Raw genomic sequence first — 14,562 nt, forward strand, 5'->3', positions numbered from 1 at the left:
ACCTTTCCTGAGAGACCAGTTTAAGATTCCGATGCTTCACTTCAGGTTTACTGTATCCCTTGGACCTTCTTTTTGACAATGAAACACATAAATTGCATCGGAATTAAATACAAAAGGCACAGTGCCGACTTAATTACAAGAGAACTGACTCTTCTTAAATTCTTCGAATTGAACCTTTCCTGTGAGACCAGTTTTAGTTTCCGATGCGTCACTTCAGGTTTACTTTATCCCTTCGACTTTCTTATTGACGATGAAACATATAAATTGCATCGGAATTAAATAAAAAAGGCACAATGCCCACTTAAGTACAGGAAGTCTGACTCATCTTACTGTCTATGTTTTGAGCCTTTCCTGTTAGACCAGTTTTAGATTCCGATGCTTCACTTCAGGTTTACTGAATCCCTTGGACCTTCTTATTGACGATGAAACACAGAAATGTCATCGGAATTAAATACAATAGGCACAATGCCGTCTTAAGTACAAGAGGACTGACTCTTCTTATATTCTATGAATTGAACCTTTCCTATGAGACCAGTTATAGGTATTCCGATGCGACCCTTCAGGTTTACTGTATCCTTTGGACCTTCTTATTGACGATGAAACACAGAAATTGCATCGGAATTAAATACAAAAGGCACAATGCCGACTTAGGTGCAAGAGGACTGACTCTTCCTATATTCTATGAATTGAAGCTTTCCTGTGAGACTAGTTTTAGATTCCGATGCTTCACTTCAGTTTTACTGTATCCCTTGGACCTTCTTATTGACGATGAAGCACATAAATTGCATCAGAATTAAATACAAAAGGCACAATGCCCACCTAAGTACAAGAAGACTGATTCATCTTACTGTCTATGTTTTGAGCCTTTCCTGTGAGTCCAGTTTTAGATTCCGATTCATCACTTCAGGTTTACTGTACCCCTTGGACATTCTTATTGACGATGAAACACAGAAATTGCATCGGAATTAAATACAAAAGGCACAATGCCCACTTAAGTACAACTAGACTGACTCTTCTTACTGTCTATGTTTTGAGCCTTTTCTGTGTGACCAGTTTTAGATTCCCATGCTTCACTTCAGCTTTACTGTATCTCTTGGACCTCCTTATTCAATATGAAATACAGAAATTGCATAGGTATTAAATACAAAACCTCATTACCGATTTAAGTACAAGAGAACTGACTCTTCTAATATTCTATGAATTGAACCCTTCCTGTGAGACCAGTTTTAGATATTACGATGCTTCCCTTCAGGTTTACTGTATCCCTTGGACGTTCTTATTGACGAGGAAACACAGAAATTGCATCGGAATTAAATAAAAAAGTCACAATGCCGACTTAAGTACAAGAGGACTGACTCTTTTTATATTCTAGGAATTGAAACTTTCCTGTGAGACCAGTTTTATTTTCCGATTCTTAACTTCAGGTTTATTGTATCCCTTGGAGCTTTTTATTCACGACGAAACACAGAAATTACATCGTAATTAAGTACAAAAGGCATAATGCCCACTTAAGTACAAGTAGTCTGACATTTCTTACTGTCTATATTTGAGCCTTTCCTGTGAGACCGGTTTTAGATTCCGATGCTTCACATCATTTTTACTGTATCCCTTGGACCTTCTTGTTGACGATGAAACACATAAATTGCATCGGAATTAAATACAAATGGCACAATGCCCATTTACGTACAAGAAGTCTGACTCTTCTTACATTCTATGCTCTGAGCCTTTATTGTGAAACCAGTTTTAGATTTCGGTGCTTCACTTCAGTTTTACTGTAACTCTTGGACCTTCTTATTGACGATGAAACACAGAAATTTCATCGGAACGAAATACAATAGGCACAGTGCCCACTTAAGTACAAAAAGTCTGAATCTTCTTACTGTCTATGTTTTGAGCCTATCCTGTGAGACCAGTTTTAGATTCCGATGCTTCACTTCAGGTTCACTGTATCCCTTGGACTTTCTTATTGACGATGAAACACACAAATTACATCGGAATTAAATACAAAAGGCACAATGCTGCCTTAAGTACAAGAGAACTGACTCTTCTTATATTCTATGAATGGAACCTTTCCTGTGAGACCAGTTTTAGATTCCGATGCTTCACTTCAGGTTTACTGTATACCTTGGATCTCCTTTTCGACGATGTAACAAAGACATTGCATCGAAATTAATTACAAACGGCACAATGCCCACTTAAGTACAAGAAATCTGACTCATCTTACTGTTTATGTTTGAGCCTTTCCTGTGAGACATGTTTTAGATTCCGATGTTTCACATCAGGTTTACTGAATCCCTTGGACCATCTTATTGACGATGAAACACAGAAATTGCATTGGAATTAAATACAAAAGGCACAATGCCGTCTTAAGTACAAGAGGACTGACTTTTCTTATATTCTATGAATTGAACCTTTCCTGAGAGACCAGTTTAAGATTCTGATGCTTCACTTCAGGTTTACTGTATCCCTTGGACCTTCTTATTGACAATGAAACACATAAATTGCATCGGAATTAAATACAAAAGGCACAATGCCCACATAAGTACAAGAAGTCTGACTCATCTTACTGTCTATGCTTTGAGCCTTTCCTGTGAGACCAGTTTTAGATTCCGATGCTTCACTTCAGGTTTACTGTATCCCTTGGACCATCTTATTGACTATGAAACACAGAAATTACATCGAATCAAATACAAAAGGCACAATGCCGACTTAAGTGCAAGAGGACTGACTCTTTTTATATTCTATGAATTGAAACTTTCCTGTGAGACCAGTTTTAGATTCCGATGCTTAACTTCAGGTTTATTGTATCCCTTGGAGCTTTTTATTCACGACGAAACACAGAAATTACATCGGAATTAAGTACAAAAGGCACAATGCCCACTTAAGTACAAGTAGTCTGACACTTCTTACTGTCTATGTTTGAGCCTTTCCTGTGAGACCGGTTTTAGATTCCGATGCTTCACATCATTTTTACTGTCTCCCTTGGACCTTCTTGTTGACGATGAAACACAGAAATTGCATCGGAATTAGATACAAAAGGCTACAATGCCGACTTAAGTTCAAGAGGACTGACTGTTCTTATATTCTTTGAATTGATTCTTTCCTGCGAGACCAGTTTTAGATTCCGATGCTTCACATCAGGTTTACTGCATCCCTTAGACCTTCTTATTGACGATGAAACACATAAATTGCATCGGAATTAAATACAAGTGGCACAATGCCCATTTACGTACAAGAAGTCTGACTCTTCTTACATTATATGCTCTGAGCCTTTATTGTTAGACCAGTTTTAGATTCCGGTGCTTCATTTCAGGTTTACTGTAGCTCTTAGACCTTCTTATTGACGATGAAACACAGAAATTGCATCGGAACGAAATACAAAAGGCACAATGACCACTTTAGTACAAAAAGTCTCAATCTTCTTACTGTCTATGTTTTGAGCCTTTCCTGTGTGGCCAGTTTTAGATTCCGATGCTACACTTCAGGTTTACTGTATCCCTTGGACTTTCTTATTGACGATGAAACACAGAAATTACATCGGAATTAAATACAAAAGGCACAATGCTGCCTTAAGTACATGAGAACTGACTCTTCTTATATTCTATGAATTGAACCTTTCCTGTGAGACCAGTTTAAGATTCCGATGCTTCACTTCTGGTTTACTGTATCCCTTGGACCTTCTTATTGACAATGAAACACATAAATTTCATCGGAATTAAATACAAAAGGCACAATGCCCACATATGTACAAGAAGTCTGACTCTTCTTGCTGTCTATGTATTGAGCCATTCGTGTGAGACCAGTTTTAGATTCCGATGCTTCACTTCAGGTTTACTGAATCCGTTGGACCTTCTTATTGACGATGAAACACATAAATTGCATCGGAATTAAATACAAAAGGCACAATGCCCACTGAAGTACACGAAGTCTGACTCTTCTTACTCTCTGTTTTAAGCCTTTCCTGTGAGACCAGTTTTAGATTCCCATGCTTCACTTAAGGTTTACTGTATCTCTTGGACCTTCTTATTCAATATGAAACAAAGAAATTGCATCGGTATCAAATACAAAACCTCATTGCCGATTTAAGTACAAGAGAACTGACTCTTCTAATATTCTATGAATTGAACCTTTCCTGTGAGACCAGTTTTAGGTATTACGATGCTTCCCTTCAGGTTTACTGTATCCCTTGGACGTTCTTATTGACGAAGAAACACAGAAATTGCATCGGAATTTAATAAAAAAGTTACAATGCCGACTTAAGTACAAGAGGACTGACTCTTCCTATATTCTATGAATTGAACCTTTCCTATGAGACCGGTTTTAGATTCCGATGCTTCATTTCAGGTTAACTGTATCCCTTGGACCTACCTATTGACGATGAAACACGGAAATTGCATCGGTAATAAATACAAAAGGCACAATGCCCACTTAAGTACAAGAAGTCTGACTAATCTTACCGTCTACGTTTTGAGCCTTTCCTGTGAGACCAGTTTTAGATTCCGATGCTACACTTCAGGTTTACTGTATCCCTTGGAACACCTTATTGACAGTGAAACACAGAAATCGCATCGGAAATAAATACAAATGGCACAATGCACACTTAAGTACAAGAAGTCTGACTCATCTTACTGTCTATGTTTTGAGCCTTTCCTGTGAGACCAGTTTTAGATTCCGATGCTTCAGTTCAGGTTTAATGTATCCCTTGGACCTTCCTATTGACGATGAAACACAGAAATTGCATCGGAATTAAATACAAAAGTCACAATGCCCGCTTAAGTACAAGAAGACTGACTTATCTTACTGTCTGTTTTGAGACTTTCCTGTGAGACCAGTTTTAGATTCCGATGCTTCACTTCAGGTTTACTGTATCCCTTTGACGTTTTTATTGACGATGAAACACATAAATTGCATCGGAATTAAATACAAAGGGCACAATGCCCACTTAAGTACAAGAAGTCTGACTCATCTTACTGTCTATGTTTTGAGCTTTTCCCCTGAAACCAGTTTTAGATTCCGATGCTTCACTTCAGGTTTACTGTATCCCTTGGACCTTCTTATTGACAATGAAACTTATAAATTGCATCGGAATTAAATACAAAAGGCACAATGCCCACACAAGTACATGAAGTCTGACTCTTCTTACTGTCTATGTTTTGAGCCTTTCCTGTGAGACCAGTTTTAGATTCCGATGCTTCACTTCAGGTTTACTGTATCACTTGGACCTTCTTATTGACGATGAAAAATAGAAATTGCATCGGAATTAAATACAAAAGGCACAATGCAGACTTAAGTACAAGAGAACTGACTCTTCCTATATTCTTCGAATTGAATCTTTCCTGTGAGACCAGTTTTAGTTTCCGATGCGTCACTTCAGGTTTACTGTATCCCTTCTACCTTCTTATTGACGATGAAACATATAAATTGCATCGGAATTAAATACAAAAGGCACAATGCCCACTGAAGTACAAGAAGTCTGACTAATCTTACTGTCTACGTTTTGAGCCTCTCCTGTGAGACCAGTTTTAGATTCCGATGCTTCACTTCAGGTTTACTGAATCCCTTGGACCTTCTTATTGACGATGGAACACAGAAATGTCATCGGAATTGAATACAAAAGGCACAATGCCGACTTAAGTACAAGAGGACTGACTCTTCTTATATTCTATGAATTGAACCTTTCCTATGAGACCAGTTATAGGTATTCCGATGCGACGCTTCAGGTTTACTGTACCCTTTGGACCTTCTTATTGACGATGAAACACAGAAATTGAATCGGAATTAAATACAAAAGGCACAATGCCGACTTAGGTACAAGAGGACTGACTCTTCTTATATTCTATGAATTGAACCTTTCCTGTGAGACCAGTTTTAGATTCCGATGCTTCACATCAGTTTTACTGTATCCCTTGGACCTTCTTATTGACGATGAAGCACATAAATTGCATCAGAATTAAATACAAGAGGCACAATGCCCACTTAAGGACAAGAAGTCTGACTCATCTTACTGTCTATGTTTTGAGCCTTTCCTGTGAGACCAGTTTTAGATTCCGATGCTTCACATCATTTTTACTTTATCCCTTGGACCTTCTTGTTGTGACGAAACACAGAAATTGCATCGGAATTAAATACAAAAGGCTACAATGCCGACTTAAGCACAAGAGGACTGACTCTTCTTATATTCTTTGAATTGATCCTTTCCTGTGAGACCAGTTTTAGATTACGATGTTTTGCTTCATGGTTACTGTATCCCTTGGACCTTCTTATTGACGATGAGGCACAGAAATTGCATCGGAATTAAATACAAAAGGCACAATGAGGATTAAGTACAAGAGAACTGACTCTTCTTACTGTCTAGGTTTTGAACCTTTCCTGTGAGACCAGTTTTGGATTCCGAAGCTTCACTTCACGTTTATTCTATCCCTTGGACCTTCTTATTGACGATGAAACACAGATATTGCATCGGAATTAAATACAAAAGGCACAATGCTGACTGAAGTAGAAGAGGACTGAATCTTCTAATATTCTATGAATTGAGCCTTTCCTGTGAGACCAGTTATGGATCCGATGCTTCATTTCAGGGTTACTGTATCCCTTGGACTTTCTTATTGACGATGAAACACAGAAATTGCATCGGAATTAAATACAAAATTCACAATGCCGACTTAAATACAAGAGGACTGACTCTTCTTATATTCTATGAATTGAGCTTTTCCTGTGAGACCAGTTATAGATCTGATGCTTCATTTCAGGTTTACTGTATCCCTTGGACCTTCTTATTGATAATGAAACACATCAATTGCATCGGAATTAAATACAAAAGGCACAATGCCCACTTCAGTGCAAGGAGTCTGACTCTTCTTACTGCCTATGTTTTGAGCCTTTCCTGTGAGACCAGTTTTAGATTCCGATGCTTCACTACAAGTTTACTGTATCCCTTGGACCTTCTTTTGACGATGAAACACAGATATAGCACCGGAATTAAATACAAAAGGCACAATGCCGACTTATGTACAAGAGGACTGACTCTTCTTATATGCTGTGAACTGAACCTTTCCTGTGAGACCAGTTTTAGATCCGATGCTTCACTGCAGGTTTACTGTATCCCTTGGACCTTCTTATTGACAATGAAACACATCAATTGCATCGGAATTAAACACAAAAGGCACAATGCCCACTTCAGTACAAGACGTCTGACTCTTCTTACTGTCTATGTTTCGAGCGTTTCCTGTGAGACCAGTTTTAGATTCCGATGCTTCACTTCAGGTGTACTGTATCCTTTGGATTTTCTTACTGACGATGAAACACAGTAATGGCATCGGAATTAAATACAAGAGGCACAGTGCCGACTTAAGTACAAGAGGACTGACACTTCTTATAATCTATGAATTGAAACTTTCCTGTGAGACCAGTTTTAGATATTCCGATGCTACCCTTCAGGTTTACTGTATCCCTTGGACCTTCTTATAGACGATGAAACACAGAAATTGCATCGGAATTAAATACAAAAGGCACAATGCCGACTTAAGTACAAGAGCACTGACTCTTCTTATATTCAATGAATTGAGCCTTTCCTGTGAGACCAGTTTTAGATTGCGATGCTTCACTTCAGGTTTACCCTATCCCTTGGACCTTCTTATTGACGATGAAACACAGAAATTGCATCCGAATTAAATACAAAAGGCACAATGTCGACTGAAGTACAAGAGCACTGAATCTTGTTATATTCTATGAATTGAACTTTCCTGTGGGACCAGTTTTAGATTCCGATGCTACACTTCAGCTTTACTGTATCCCTTGGAACTTCGTATTGACGATGAAACACGGAAATTGCATCGGAATTAAATACAATAGGCACAATCCCGATTTAAGTACAAGAGGACTGACTCTTCTTATATTCTATGAATTGAACCTTTCCAGTGAGACTAGTTTTAGATTCCGACGCTTCCCTTCAAGTTTACTGTATCCCTTGGACCTTCTCATTGACGATGAAACACAGAAATTGCATCGGAATTCAATACAAAAGGCACAATGCCGAATTAGGGTACAAGAAGACTGACCCTTCTTACACTCTATGAATTGAACCTTTCCTGTGAGACCACTTTTAGATTCCGATGCTTCTCTTCAGGTTTACTGTATCCCTTGGACCTTCTTATAGACGATGAAACACAGAAATTGCATCGGAAATAAATACAAAAGGCACAATGCCCACTCAAGTACAAGAAGTCTGACTCTTGTTACTGTCTAAGTTTTGAGCTTTTCCTGTGAGACCGATTTTAGATTTCGATGCTTCACTTCAGGTTTACTGTAGCGCTTGGACCTTCTAATTGACGATGAAACACAGAAATTGCATCGGAATTAAATACAAATGGCACAATGCCGACTTCAGTACAAGAGGACTGACTTCTCTTATATTCTGTGAATTGATCCTTTCCTGTGAGACCAGTTTTCAATTCCGATGCTTCACTTCAGGTTTACTGTATCCCTTGGACCATCTTATTGAAGATGAAACACTGAAATTGCATCGGAATTAAATACAAAAGGCACAATGCCGAATTAGGTACAAGAAGACTGACTCTTCTTATATTCTATGAATTGAACCTTTCCTGTGAGAACAGTTTTGGATATTCAGATGCATCCCTTTAGTTTTACTGTATCCCTTGGACCTTCTTATTTACCATGAAACACAGAAATTGCATCGGAATTAAATACAAACGGCACAATGCCGATTAAGTACAAGAGGACTGACTCTCCTTACATTCTATGTTTGAACATTTCCCTTCAGGTTTACTGTATCCCTTGGTCCTTCTTATTGACGATGAAACACAGAAATTGCATCGGAATTAAATATAAAAGGCACATTGCCGAATTAGGTACAAGAAGACGGACTCTTCTTATATTCTATGACTTGAACCTTTCCTGTGATACCAGTTTCAGATATTGCAATGTTTCCGTTCAGGTTTACTGCATCCCTTGGACCTTATTATTGACGATGAAACACAGAAATAGCATCGGAATGAAATACAAAAGGCACAATGTCGAGTTAGGTACAAGAAGACGGACAATTCTTATATTCTATGAATTAAACATTTCCCGTGAGACCAGTTTTAGATTCCGATACTTCACTTCAGGTTTACTGTATCCCTTGGACCTTCGTATTGACGATGAAACACAGAAATTGCATCAGAATTGAATGCAAACGGCACAATGCCGAATTAGGTACAAGAAGAATGACTTTTCTTACATTCTATAACTTGAACCTTTCCTGTGAGACCAATTTTAGTTTCCGATGCCTCAGGTTTACTGTATCCCTTGGACCTCTTTATTGACGATGAAACACATTAATTGCATCGGAATTAAATACAAAAAGGTCAATGCCCACTTAAGAACAAGAAGTCTGACTCTTCTTACTGTCTATGTTTTGAGTCTCTCCTGTGAGACGTGTTTTAGATTACGATGCTTCACTTCAGGTTTACTGTATCCCTTGGACCTTCTTATTGACGATGACACACAGAAATTACATCGAAATTAAATAGAAATGGCACAATGCCGATTAAGTACAAGAGGACTGACACTCCTAACATTCTAAGATTTTTAACCTTTCCTGTGGTACCAGTTTTAGATATTCCGATGCTTCCCTTCAGGTTTCCATTATCCCTTCGACCTTCTTATTGACGATGGAACTTAGAAATTGCATCGGAATTGAATACAAAAGGCACAATGCCGATTAGGTACAAGAGGACTGACTCTCCTTACATTCTATGATTTGATCCTTTCCTGTGAGACCAGTTTTAGATATTCTGATGTTACCATTCCGGTGTACTGTATCTCTTTTACCTTGTTATTCTCGATGAAACACAATCATTGCTTCGGAATTAAATACAAAAGGCACAATGCCGCATTAGGTACAAGAAGACTGACTCTTCTTATATTCTCTGAATTGAACCTTTCCTGTGAAACCAGTTTTAGAATCCGATGCTTCACTTCAGGTTTACTGTAATTCTTGGACCTTCTTATTGACGATGAAACACAGAAATTGCATCGGAATTAAATACAAAAGGCACAATTCCGGCCTACGTGCAAGAGGACTGACCCTTCTTATATTCTATGAATTGAATCCATCCTGTGAGACCTGTTTTAGATTCCGATGCTTCACTTCAGGTTTAGTGTATCCCTTGATTCTTCTTATTGACGATGAAACACAGATATTGCATCGGAATGTAATACAAAAGGCACAATGCCGATTAACTACAAGAAGACTGACACTCCTTACATTCTATGATTTGATCCTTTCCTGTGATACCAGTTTCAGATATTGCGATGTATCCCTTCTCGTTTACTGTACCCTTGGACCTTCGTATTGACGATGAAACACAGAAATTGCATCGTAATTACATACAAAAGGCACAATGCCGATTAGGTGGAAGAGGACTGACTCTCCTTTCATTCTATGATTTGAACCTTTTCTTTGATACCAGTTTTAGATATTCTGATGTTTCCGTTCAGGTTTACTGTATCCCTTGGACCTTCGCATTGAAGATGAAACACAGAAATTGCATTGGAATTAAATACAAAAGGCACAATGCCGAATTAGGTACAAGAAGACTGACTCTTCTTATATTCTATGAATTAAACCTCTCCTGTGAGACCGGTTTTAGATTCCGATGCTTCACTTCTGGTTTACTGTAGCCCTTGGACCTTTTAATTGACGATGTAACACAGAAATTGCATCGGAATCAAATAGAAATGGCACAATGCCGACTTAAGTACAAGAGGACTGACTCTTCTTATATTCTATGAATTGAACCTTTCCTGTGAGACCAGTTTTGGATATTCCGATGCTTGCCTTTAGGTTTACTGTATCTGTTGGACCTTCTTATTTGCGTTGATACACAGAAATTGCATCGGAATTAAATACAAAGGGCACAATGCCGACTTAAGTACAAGAGGACTGACTCTTCTTATGTTCTATGAATTGAACTTTTCCTGTGAGACCAGTTTTAGATACCGATGCTTCAGATCAGGTTTGCTGTATCCCTTGGACCCTGTTTTTGACGTAATAACACACAAATTGCATCGGAGTTGAATACAAAAGGCACAATGCCCACTTAAGTACAAGAAGTCTGACTCTTCTTACTGTCTATGCTTTGAGCCTTTCCTGTGAGACCAGTTTTAGATTCCGATGCTTCACTTCAGGTTTATTGTATCCCTTGGACCTTTTTATTGACGATGAAACACATAAATTGCGTCGGAATTAAATTGAAAAGTCTCAGTGCCGATTAAGTACAAGAGGTCTGACTCTCATTACATTCTATGAATTGAACCCTTCCTGTGATACCAGTTTTAGACATTCCGATGTTTCCGTTCAGGTTTACTGTATCCCTTGGACCTTCTCATTGACGATGAAACACAGAAATTGGATTGGAATTAAATGCAAAAGGAACAATGCCGAATTAGGTACATGAAGACTGACTTTTCTTATATTCTATGAATTGAACCTTTCCTGTGAGACCAGTTTTGGATATTCCGATGCTTCCCTTTAGGTTTACTGTATCCCTTGGACCTTCTTATTGACGATGAAACCCAGAAATTGCATCGGAATTAAATACAAAAGCCACAATGCCGACTTAAGTACAAGATGTCTGACTCTTCTTACTGTCAATGTAATGAGCCGTTACTGTGAGACCAGTTTTAGATTCCAATGCTTCACTTCAGGTTAGCTGCATCCCTTGGACCTTCCTATTGAATATGAAACAGAGAAATTGCATCGGAATTATATACAAATGGCACAATGCCGGTTAAGTACAAGAGGATTGACTCTCCTTACATTCTATGTTTGTACATTTCCTGTGATACCAGTTTTAGATATTCCGATGCTTCCCTTCAGGTTTACTGTATCCCTTGGTCCTTCTTATTGACGATGAAACACAGATATTGCATCGGAATTAAATACAAAAGGCACATTGCAAAATTAGGTACAAGAAGATGGACTCTTCTTATATTCTATGAATTGAACCTTTCCTGTGAGACCAGTTTTAGCTTCTGATGCTTCACTTCAGGTTTACTGTATCCCTTGCCCCTTCGTATTAACGATGAAACACATAAATTGCATCGGAATAAAATACAAAAGGCACAATGCCCACTTAAGTACAAGAAGTGTGACTCTTCTCACTGTCTATGATTTGAGCCTTTCCTGTGAGACCAGTTTTACATTCTGATGCTACACTTCAGGGTTACTGTATCCCTTTGACCCTCTTATTGACGATGAAACACATAAATTGCATCGGAATTAAATACAAAAGTGTCAATGCCCACTTAAGTACAAAAAGTCTGACTCTTCCTACTGTCTATGATTTAAGCCTTTCCTGTGAGACCAGTTTAAGATTACGATGCTTCACTCCTGGTTTACTGTATCCCTTGGACCTTCTTATTGACGATTAAACACAGAAATTGCATCGGAATTGAATACAAAAGGCACAATGCAGGATTAAGTACAAGAGGACTGACTCTGCTTACATTCTAAGAATAGAACCTTTCCTGTGATACCAGTTTTGGATATTCCGATGCTTCCCTTCAGGTTTACTGTATCCCTTCGACCTTCTTATTGACGATGAATAGCAGAAATTGCATCGGAATTAAATACAAAAGGCACAATGCCGATTAAGTACAAGAGGACTGACTCTGCTTACAACCTATGATTTAAACCTTTCCAGTGATACCAGTTTTAGATGTTCCGAAACTTCTCTTCAGGTTTACTGGATACCTTGGACTATCTTATTGACGATGAAGTACAGAAATAGCATCGGAATTAAATACAAAAGGCACAATGCCGAATTAGGTACCAGAAGACGGACTCTTCTGATATTCTATGAACTGAACCTTTCCTATGAGACCAGTTTTAGATTCCGAAGCTTCACTTCAGGATTACTGTATCCCTTGGACCCTCTTATTGACGATGAAACACAGAAAGTGCATCGGAATTAAAGAGAAAAGGCATAATGCGTACGTAAGTACAAGTGGACAATTTCTTTTTACATTCTATGATTTGAACCTCTCCTATGAGAAGAGTTTCAGATTCCGATGTTTCACTTCAGGTTTAATGTATCCCTTGGACCCTCTTATTGACGATGAAACACTGAAATTGCATCGGGATTAAATACAAAATGCACAATGCCGACTTAAATACAAGAAGACTGACTCTCCTTACTGTCTATGAATTGAACCTTTCCTCTGAGACTAGTTTTGGATTCCGATGCTTCACTTCAGGTTTACCCTATCCCTTGGACCTTCGTATTGACGATGAAACACGTAAGTTGCATCGGAATTAATTACAAATGGCACAATTCCCACTTAAGTACAAGAAGTCTGACTCTTCTTACTGTCTATGTTTTCAGCCTTTCCTGTGAGACCAGTTTTAGATTCCGATGCTTCACTTCAGGTTTACTGTATCCCTTGGACCTTCTTATTGACGATGAAACACAGAAATTGCATCGTAATTAAGTACAAAAGGCACAATGCCCACTTAAGTAAAGGAACAGTGACTCTTCTTACTGTCTATGTTTTGAACCTTTCCTGTGAGACCAGTTTTAGTTTCCGATGCTTCCCTTCAGGTTTACTGTATCCCTTGGTCCTTCTTATTGACGATGAAACACAGATATTGCATCGGAATTAAATACAAAAGGCACATTGCAAAATTAGGTACAAGAAGATGGACTCTTCTTATATTCTATGAATTGAACCTTTCCTGTGAGACCAGTTTTAGATTCTGATGCTTCACTTCAGGTTTACTGTATCCCTTGCCCCTTCGTATTAACGATGAGACACAGAAATTGCATCGGAATAAAACACAAAAGGCACAATGCCCCCTTAAGTACAAGAAGTGTGACTCTTCTTACTGTCTATGATTTGAGCCTTTCCTGTGAGACCAGTTTTAGATTCTGATGCTACACTTCAGGTTTACTGTATCCCTTTGACCATCTTATTGACGATGAAACACAGAAATTGCATCGGAATTAAATACAAAAGGCACAATGTCAAGTTAGGTACAAGAAGACGGACAATTCTTATATTCTATGAATTGAACTTTTCCTGTGAGACCAGTTTTAGATTCCGATGCTTCACTTCAGGGTTACTGTATCCCTTGGACCTTCTTATTGACGATGAAACACAGAAATTGCATCAGGATTAAATGCAAACGGCACAATGCCGAATTATGTACAAGAAGACTGACTCTTCTTATATTCTATAAATTTAACCTTTCCTGTGAGACCAGTTTCAAGATTCCGATGCTTCAAGTTTACTGTATACCTTGGACCTTTTTCTTGACGATGAAACACATAAATTGCATCGGAATTAAATACAAAAGGCACAATGCCGGTTAGGTACAAGAGGACTGTTTAACCTTACATTCTATGATTTGAACCTTTCCTGTGAGACCAGTTTTAGATATTCCGATGTTTCCGATCAGGTTTACTGTATCCCTTGGACCTTCTTATTGACGATGAAACACATTCATTGCATCGGAATTAAATACAAAAGGCCCCATTGCCGACTAAGGTACAAGAG

This window comes from Schistocerca americana, chromosome 5 (genome assembly GCF_021461395.2).
Source record: "Schistocerca americana isolate TAMUIC-IGC-003095 chromosome 5, iqSchAmer2.1, whole genome shotgun sequence".
NCBI classification, from domain to species: Eukaryota; Metazoa; Arthropoda; class Insecta; order Orthoptera; family Acrididae; genus Schistocerca; species Schistocerca americana.